The following is a 9,960-nucleotide window of genomic DNA, read 5'->3' on the forward strand; positions in this document are numbered from 1 at the left end:
GAAGGAGACAAGTGGGGCTTCAACTCTATTTGTAATTTAAAATAAACACACAGGATAAGCACATATAATAAACTTTTAGTAGCTGTCAATTCTGAGTAGGAAGACTTGGATGCCCGTGATATTATTGTTTGTATTTCTTACGTTTTTAGAATGAAAAAGGGGAAAGCTTGCTTGGCCTCTTAGGTCTCAGTTTCCTCATCTCTCAAATAAGGTCATTGATCTAGAATGGTGGGTGGTTATCACAGACCAGTAAAATTTCAGGAAAAAAAATGGGGGATAGGGATGTCCATTTTAAATTTTGCCCACAATGGGTTTTAAGAAAACTGAATTATCTATTCTGACCATGATTTCATAAAAAGAAGGAACATTTTTAACATGAAATTAGTGGGAAGGACACACTCTCAGAATAGAGAGCTGAATAAAATTTTGTTCTCATTTTCCAATAACTTATTTAGTAAAAGAAACACATACTCATTACAAAACATTTGGAAAATTTATCATGAACAGAATAAACTACTCACCCCTATTTTCACCACCCAGAGAAAAAATTGCTGTCATATATATATATATATATATTTATATATATATTTATATATATATATGTTTATCATGTGTGTGGTATTTCTAATTTATATATGACTTTTGCTCCTTTTTTCTTATTGTAAAATTAATACATTAATTGGGATTTGGAAAAAAAGATAAATAGAAGAAAATAGAGATATTAATAAATTAAGCTTTCCATCCATAATTTATTTTTCTCATTTCACCTTGAATCAAAGAAAACTTCTCAGACTGGCATTTGGGAATAATAAGTAGAAGGAATAATAATAAATGATATTTATTGAGCCCTTACTACATACCAAGTCTTGTGCTAAATGCTTTACAGGGCTATCCCACTTAATCCTCACCACAACCCTATGAGCTACATATGTTTACTGCCCCCTTTCGCAGATATGGAAGCTGAGGTTCAGAAAGGTGAAGTAACTTGCTCCTAGTAACATCTCCTAGAACCTGATGTCCAGAAAGGTTAAATAACCTATGTCAGTTCCCGCATCACTTCCCAAGCAATTGCTCTCTGCCCACCCTGTGCCCTGAGAACCAGCGGCTGGCCTGCTCAGAGTTTGAAGTTCAGCCCAAGGTCAGGGGGAAAAGGAGCTCTTGCTCAGGTCCCAGTGGCATATGGCTGGGAGGGTAGTGGCCCTTCTAGGAGAGGCGTTTTTGTGGCTTGGTGATGGGGGTAGAACTTTTTCTTCTCCTCAGCCAAGGCCAAGGCCACAGCTGTCTCATCCCCTCATCCCTCTGAATCAGTCCCCGGGTCCTTGGTCCAGGGTCAGCCCCGCTCAGGAGCCACGCAGCAGCACCCTTCATTCATCTGTCACGTGTTCGCTCGTTCACCTCCTTTGGACCAAAGGCCTGCCACGTGTCAGGTGCTGTGGTGAGTGGAGCAGGTCTGGTGAGGGGTAAGAAGAGATCCCTGCCTTATGGAGCTCACTCTTGGGGAGAGAGTCTGAAGGTGGCCAGAGAAAGGGTCCCTGGCACCTGCTCTTTGCTCACCTACATGCTCCAAACCAGGCGGGTCTGCTAGCGACACACCCCACTCAGCCCACCAATGGGCAGATTAGGACAGTGAGTGCCACCCAGCCAACAGGCACAGGTCTGGTGAACCTCACATGATCTTAGCAGGCTTCTTTAGGAAAAAGAGTACAAAATCCAAAATTATAAATACAAAATTAGCACAACACGAATGTTTACTTAGCCCGTGAAAAGAAAGCACAGCAAATAGCAAATTGTAAAAACCTACCAGGAGTTCTCTGTCGTCCAGTGGTTAGGACTCGGTGCTTTCGCTGCCAATTGGCCCGGGTTCAATCCCTTGTTGGGGAAGTAAGATCCTGCAAACAGCAAAGCACGTCCGAAAAATAAAAAACAACTACCAATTCCATAAACATCACAAAATTCAGAGAAATAAAGTAACACTTTATGAATTAACCGTTTGACACAGCTCTCTTATATTTCGTCCTATGTTTTTGGCCACACGCCCTTTGATCATTGTGTGGACACATTTCCAGGGCCCCTTCCAGGGGAAGTGGCAGGGCAAGTGAGGGCCCCTGAAGTTTAAGCTTCATTAGCTTCTCTGTAAATCCACCCCTAGATTTAATTCTTTACCTCACCAAATCCTCAGAACAATCCTGTCTTTTAGGCTCTGTTGTTACCCCATTTCATGGATGGGGCAACATGTTCAGAAACAGAATGGTTTGTCCAAGGTCACCGGCTCTCCACTGTGACCTTCCCACTACCCTGCCCTGCATACAACTCCTGGGTTTGGTAAATAGTCTCAAATACATCCCCTGCCCAAAGTCCTCCCAAGCTGGAAGGAAAAGGCAAGACTTGAAACCCAGAAGAAACGAAGCTCTATCACCAGGCCCCCTTGTCCCTTCCCTCTTTCTATCTGGATCTGATCAAACTTCCACCTCCTGCAGGAAAACTCTCAGGGCTTCATGGGCCCACTCTCTGGCCTCTTCCTCTTTGCATGGTTGAATGAATTTATGTCCCCGCTTTGCTCTTCTTTCACCATGGAGGGGGCGAGTCAAGGTCCCTCTCTGGGATACAGTTTCCCCAGCTGGAAAATGGTTTCTAAGGTCTCTTTCAACTATAGAAACTCAGGAATTTTTTTTTTTTTTTTTTTTGAGAAAGCCTTGGATCCTTCTGGTCCAGTATCAAGGCTGCAGCACCATCCTATACAATCTCTCACCAAGCCCTTTGCCCTCTCTGACCCAACCCCCAGCTATGGCCCTGGCCAAGCTGCCACCCTTTCTCACCTGGATTATGGCAACAGCCTTAGTCTCCATACAGCTGCTTGAGTGATCTCTTAAAAGTAGAATAGGGCTTCCCTGGTGGCACAGTGGTTGAGAGTCCGTCTGCCGATGCAGGGGACACAGGTTCGTGACCCGGTCTGGGAAGATCCCACATGCCGCGGGGTGGCTGGGCCCGTGAGCCATGGCCGCTGAACCTGTGCTCCACAACGGGAGAGGCCACAGCAATGAGAGGCCTGCGTACCGCAAAAAAAAAAAAAAGTAGAATAAAGACAAAAATCCCTGCGATGGCTGCCGGGCTCCTGGGCCCCAGGTCATCTCTCTCTGCTGCCCTCCAGCCCCACTGCCATATGGCAAACCCTTTATCACCTCAGGCCTTCGCACATGCTGTTCCCTCTCTCTAAGACACTCTTCCCCCACACTTCCCCAGGCTAACTCCCATGCATCCTTTCCATCTCAGGTGCAATATCTCTTCTTTGGAGAGGACTTCTCTGACTCCTCAGTTTAAATGAAGTCCCTGGGAATAGAAACCGATGTCACCTACTATATGGTAGGCTGAGAAATGGCCACCAAAGAAATCAGGGCCTAATCCCTGGAACTTATGAATATTACCTTAATCGGCAAAAGGGTAACAGCTGCAGATTGATTAAATTAAGGACCTCAAGATGGGGAGATTATTCTGGATTATCAGGGAGGGCCCTAAATGCAATCCAATATATCCTTATAAGAGAGACGCAGAGGGAGACACACATACAAAGAGAAGGTAATACAAAGATGAAGCAGAGAGAGATCTGAAGGTGCTGGCCTTGAAGACTGGAGTGATGTGGCTACAAGCCACCAGAAGCTGGGAGAAGCAAGGAATGCATTCTCCTCTAGGACCTCCAGGGGCAGTGCAGCCCTGCTAATATCTTAATTTCAGTCCAGTGATACTGATTTTGGACTTCTGGCCTCCAGAACTGTGAGAGAATAAATTGTCAGTTGTTTTAAGCCACCAAGCCTGTGGTCCTCTGTTACAGTGACAACAGGAAACTAACAGACCCACTCAGTATCCTGTCTCTCTTTAATTCTTACAGAATTCTTAATTCATTCAGGATGCCCAGCTCAATTCTTCATTTACCAGCCTCCTTTCCAGCCAGCTGTGCTATGTGACCCTATTCTGGCCAATGAGATATAAGCAGAGATTGCGTGGATTTCTGAGAAGCCTCCTTAAAAGGGGATAGAGAACCTAGGTGTGCCCTTTTGCTCTTCCATCCTTCCTGCTTTCTGTCTGGAATACACATGTGAAGGCTGACACCACAGTAACTATCTTGGGAACATGAGGTACAACCGAGGTCCCCATCCCTGAACTGCTGAACCAACACCAGCAGCCCCTACCTCCAGACTTCTCATTATGAGAAGAAAAGAAACTTACATGCTGATGCCACTGTCCTCAAGGTCTGGGTTAATAACAGCTGTTCATAATCCCCCCGAAATATCTTTCCTACTATTCCATCTCATTCCATTTTTTTTATGGAAATCATCAGAATGTATAATAATACCTTACTTGAGTGTTTAGTTATTTAGTGTCTGCTTCCTCTGCTAAACTAGAATTTCCGTGAGGGCAGGGCCTGTGTCTGCTTTCTTCATAGCACAGGACCTGGTGCAGAGTAGGTGCTCAATAAATATTTATTGAATGAATGAATGTATAAATGCATGAATGAACAAGCCCTCTCCTAGTGAGGTCCCAGGCTCATTATAAGACAAAGACCACACTTTTCATTTCTCTTATCTCTAGCCCAGCCCTGGGCCCCAAGTGAATGTTCCTGGAATCCTGATTAAGTAGAATGGAATACAAAGAAGTGAAAATATCTGGGCTCCAGTCAGCCCTGTGGCTTGGTGACAGTGGGTGCTGAATAAAGGTTTGTTGAGTGACTGGGGAACAGCCTGGCCCTCTGGAGAAGGACAAGGGTGTTGGGGGATGGCATTTCAGCTGGGATACGAGGTCCTGAGAGTCCAGTGCCTGCCGAATCTCCAACCAGCCATCAGATTTACAGGGTAGCAGAAGCCAACTCAGCTCCATCAGGCTGTGCCTATTTTAAATTCCTGGGAGTCGAGGCTCAGAGAGGGGCAGGGACTTGCCTGAGGTCACCTGGGAAGTTGGCAGAGCCTGGATTAGGCCACGCAGCTCCCAATTCAGCTCTTCCTCCTGTTCGTGTTCTCACCTCTGCACCCTGCTGCCTTCTAGGTGAGGAGACCAAGGGAAAAGGAGGCCTGCATGCCTAGGGCTTCCCCAGGGAACATCAGCTGCAAGCGTTCTACCTTCCCACTTCACAGATGCCATCACTGAGGTGCCGTGAGGCTGCGGGTCCTGCACCAGAGTTTGCAGGGGTTGGAAACTGCGACCAGGTGACCCCAGTGCAGAGCTTTCTCCACAGTCACATCCTATCTCTTGACCTTGCTATAGGGAATCTCACCTCTTCAAGCTGGGGGCGGATTGTGCGTTCCCACTGGGGTTCTCAAACTCCAGCCTCGAGGCTGGCAGGTTTAGGACTTACTGTTCACACTTGATCCACCAGTTTAAGGTACCTGAGAAACTTGCTTGGTTCACCATGCCTGTCCTTCATGTGGAGAAGGGAGAAGCTGAAAGTGTCTCAAGGTCTAGTCCAGGGTCACAGAGCAACCAACCTTTGTGGAACCATGTCTCTCTTGGCCAGTGTTCAGCCACCTGCAGTTCAGCAACGATCTCCAGCAGGGCAGGCAGAGGAGTGGACACTCGGCCCTGGAGACAGAAAATGATGCATGTTAGTGAGTCCAAGGTCAAGGGCGCCTCCTTCCACAAACGCAGCCAGTGCCTTGCACTCACATAGCCGTTCTCAAACTTTTTGGTCTCAAGACCCTCTTTAAACTCTTAAAAATTACTGAACCCCAAAGATTTTTGTTTATGGTGGTTACGTCTATCAACGTTTACTGTATCAGAAATAGAAACTGAGACATATAACAAATATTAAATGATGTAAAAATAATGATACGCACTCTAACATAAATATATATTATGAAAAATAACCATATTTTAGAAAATAATTAGGGCGAAGAGTAGCACTGTTTTACATTTTTCCAAATCTCTTTAACGTCTGGCTTAATAGAGGGCAGCTGGATTCTCACAACTGCAGCTGTGTTCAATCTGCTATGAAATAACACGACACATAGCCTCTGGAAAACTCCACTGTACACTCATGAGAGAAAGAGAGTAAAAAAGGTCTTAGTCTTACAATGAAAACAGTTTTGACCTCATGGATCCTCTGAAAGGGTCTTCAGGGGTCCCTGGACCATACTTTGTGAACCACTGGTCTGCACGCTTGATTTAATCTTCACAACAAGTCTATGAGGTGGATCTGGTTGTCATTCCCATTTTATAGAGGCCCAAGGTGAGGCTCAGTGAGGTTGTGAGGCTTGCCCAAAGACACACAGCCAGTGAACAGTACTGTGAGGATTTGAACCCAAGACCATCAATTCTGGGGAACTGTGTCTTTAACAGCAAAACTGTACTCCAGACCCTGGCTGATGGACAGATGTTGTAGGAGGGATGGTATCAGGGAGGAGCCAGAGGTTCTGGGATGCCATTAAGTGGGGAGGGAGACGTAGTGTGGTGGTTACGAGCATGGGCTCAGGAATGGTCTGACTGGACCCATGTCCTGGCTCTGCCCTGTACGTGCTGTGTGACTTGTGGCAAAGCATTCAACTTCTCTGAGTATCAGATACTCCTTCTGTAAAATGTGATAATAGATATTTACATCATAGGGCCATTGGGAAGATTAAATATTAAGTCACATAAACTATTACAGTACTCAATAAATGTTATATATAGTGTATACATCTTTCAGTTGCTATAAATTTGAGAACAAGGCTGTGCACACGGTTTCACTGAAGCTGGAGAGATGAAGACAGGGGCCAGGGGAGTGAGGAGATGGGTGGCCTGGAGCACGAAGGAGAGCCTCGAGACTAGGAAAGTGGTGCTCCCAAGTGCTGGGCATCCCCTGATGCTGACTCCATGGATTTCAGGTGCCCAAGCCAGCAGTGAAATATGCTGTGACAGGAGGGCCACCCTTGCCTGCCCCAGGGGACAGGGGCCAAATCTCTTGCTCAGTTCACCATCCTGGCCACTGGGGACTGGGATCAGGCCTCCAGTTTCCAGCCCAGAAAAGCCCCCGTACCACCTGCCTCTCCTGACCTCCTGCAGGGAGTGAAGCCACAAGCTCTAGCTCCCTCTTCTGTCCTCTCAACTCTAGAAAATATTCTAGAACCACATTGCCAAAGGATCCTGAGGGCCATCTTGCCCAACTGCCCCCTTTCCTTTTTTGTAGAGGAAGAACCTGAGTCCCAGGGATGGAAAGGGACCACCCACATCATAGAGCAAGTTGGGGACAGAGGGCCCAGGCTGCCTGGTGTCTGACTCAAGTTGTACCGTGGTGACATACGCCACCTTCCTTGCTCAGCAGGTACTCAAGACCAATGTGCCTCTGAGTGTGGTGGCTCTGGAGCTCCCCTGCCTGGTTCAAGTCTCAACTTTGCCACTTTCTGACATGTGACCTCATGCAAGATGCTTAACCTCTCTGTGCCTCAGTGTCTTTATCTACAGAATGGGAATAATAATTTCACCTCCTTCAATTGGGTATGGCGTAGATTAAAGTGAGCTGATCCATGCAAAGCACTTAGGACACTGCCTAGCATTCAGTACCGGCAGTTAACACTGTGACACCATCACCACCACCATCACCACTATCATCATTGTCATCGTTGAGGTCCCGAACGCCATTAGGGGATATGCTGGGGCCGTTCCTTACAGAGTGCCCACCCTGCTTTGTGCAAAGCCCCGGGGAGTGGTGGGTCAAGGCAGAGGTAGGTTCTGGCCTCTGCATAGAAACTGATCCACAGGCTGATTTTAGGCACATTGTCTGCCATGTCTGGGCCTCTGGGTCTCCAGCTGGAACAAAGAGGTCTATTGAAACAAATTTTTTCTAGGTATTGTACCTCCAGCTTCATGACGTTCCCCTGGCAATAATGACCATAGAGACGTGTAAGGCTGCTCCCTACGGTATCATTTATAAGGTAACAGTAAACACCTGGAAACAATCTTAATGTCCTTCCTCATTGCAGTTTTAAAAATAAGACATTAATAGCCTCGAGGGGAAATAATCCAAATGTCCATCAACATTTGGAAACGGTGAAGGGAAACCCAAACTGGCATATCCAAGTGGTGGAACACTGCTGCAATGAAAAGCAATGAACTCAGAACACAACACAGGTGAATCTCAGTGAGGAAGCCTTGCCCCAAAGACTGCCTGCTGTATAATCCATTCAAATGAAACTCTGGAAAAGGGAAATCTAACTGTAGGGACAGGAACTAGTTTAGTGGTTATCCGGGGCTGGATATGGGGACAAGAGGTTGGTTACAAAGGAGCATGAGGGAATTCTGGGGGTGATAGAAATGTTTTTTTTTTTTTTTTTTTTTGGCTGTACCACGTGGCACGCGGGGTCTTAGTTCCCTGCATCCCCTGCATTGGAAGTGCGGACTCTTAACCACTGGATTGCCACGGAAGTCCCTTTTTTTTAAAGAAATGTTCTAGATCTTGATGATGGTATAATTTTTGAAACTCATTGGACTGTGCTCTTAAAATGGGTGCATTTTACTGTATGTAAATTATACCACAATAAAGTCTGTTAAAAAATAAATGATGGGGATTCCCTGGTGGCGCAGTGGTTGAGAGTCAGCCTGCCAATGCAGGGGACACGGGTTCGTGCCCCAGTCCAGGAAGATCCTATGTGCCACGGAGCGGCTGGGCCCGTGAGCCATGGCCGCTAAGCCTGCGCGTCCGGAGCCTGTGCTCCGCAACGGGAGAGGCCACAACAGTGAGAGGCCCGCGTACCGCAAAATAAATAAATAAATAAATGATGACTCACACAGACAAGGAGACTTTGAATTTGTCAAAAGGAGTGGGCTACATCTTTGGCACCAATATGGGAAGATGTCCATGTTGTGTTGTCAAATGAAGAATAAAGGCAGTTATGTAGCAATGCAGGTGACACTGACGGTTACTGAGAGCTCTCTGGGGGCTGGGCCCAGCCTGCTCGCCTCACGTGCATTACTTTGTGTAATACTGACAACATCCATGCAAGGTTTTATAGATGAGAAGAAAACTGAGGTTCACAGAGATGAAGTAACACGTATGAAGCCAAGAAGCCACACGGTTGGAACCTACTGTGACTCCAATCCTATAAATAATTGCCAAGGTTAGTCTGTGTGTACAAAAAAATCTGGAGAGACAACCCCAAACAGGGCCTGGGGATTATGTGTAGGAAACACATTTATAGGCACTTTCGCTTTCAATACCATCTACTTCTGTTCTGCTAAATTTGTTGTAACATGCCTGAACCTTTCTAATCAAGAGAAAGCAATATAGATTTTTTTCTTAATTACTAAACAAAGTCCCTGTCCTGTATCTCACCTGGGCATCCTATCCTCTCTGCTCCCTCCTCCAGACGGGCCACATGCCTGCCCAGAGCCCCAGGCCCCACTGATAAAGCCAGGGCCCACCAAGCGAGCCCATATCAGGCCCGAGCAGCCCCTACAGTCCCACCCATCTGGTGCAGCCAGGGAGGGTGGGCCCAGACCCAGGAATCAGCAGCCTCCAGGGCCCTGGAGATAACAGGAGCTGCGAGGGGTGGGTGATGAGAACCATTGGGGCCTGGGTCTGCAGCAGGGAGGTGGGGTGTGAGCCAGGGATGTTGATGGACCTCTCTCCACTGGACAGACAAGGCTGATAAGACCCAGAGAAGGTGTGACCAGCCTGGTCTATGTTTGTGGACCTGACTTGGTCTGCTGTGTGGCCCTAGATACATATCATCCCCTCTCTGAGCCTCGAGTTTCCTTGGGATTCTTTGGTTCCAAGCTGGTCCTCTTTTAGGAAGTAACCTGGGCCCTGAAAACATCCTTGAAAGCCCCCAATGTATGGGCCACATCAGGATGGACACAATGCCCTTGGGCCCCCAGGATCAACTCTGAGTGATAAGTGGAAGCCCAAAGGCCACGTGACCCTGAGTCCATGTGCACGTGCCTGCCTGGTCATGCCCACGTCTGCAGGCCCCAAGGACAAGCCTGGTCACCCCGGGCCAG

Source organism: Neophocaena asiaeorientalis, unplaced genomic scaffold (genome assembly GCF_003031525.2).
Source record: "Neophocaena asiaeorientalis asiaeorientalis breed wild unplaced genomic scaffold, Neophocaena_asiaeorientalis_V1.1 scaffold336, whole genome shotgun sequence".
NCBI classification, from domain to species: Eukaryota; Metazoa; Chordata; class Mammalia; order Artiodactyla; family Phocoenidae; genus Neophocaena; species Neophocaena asiaeorientalis.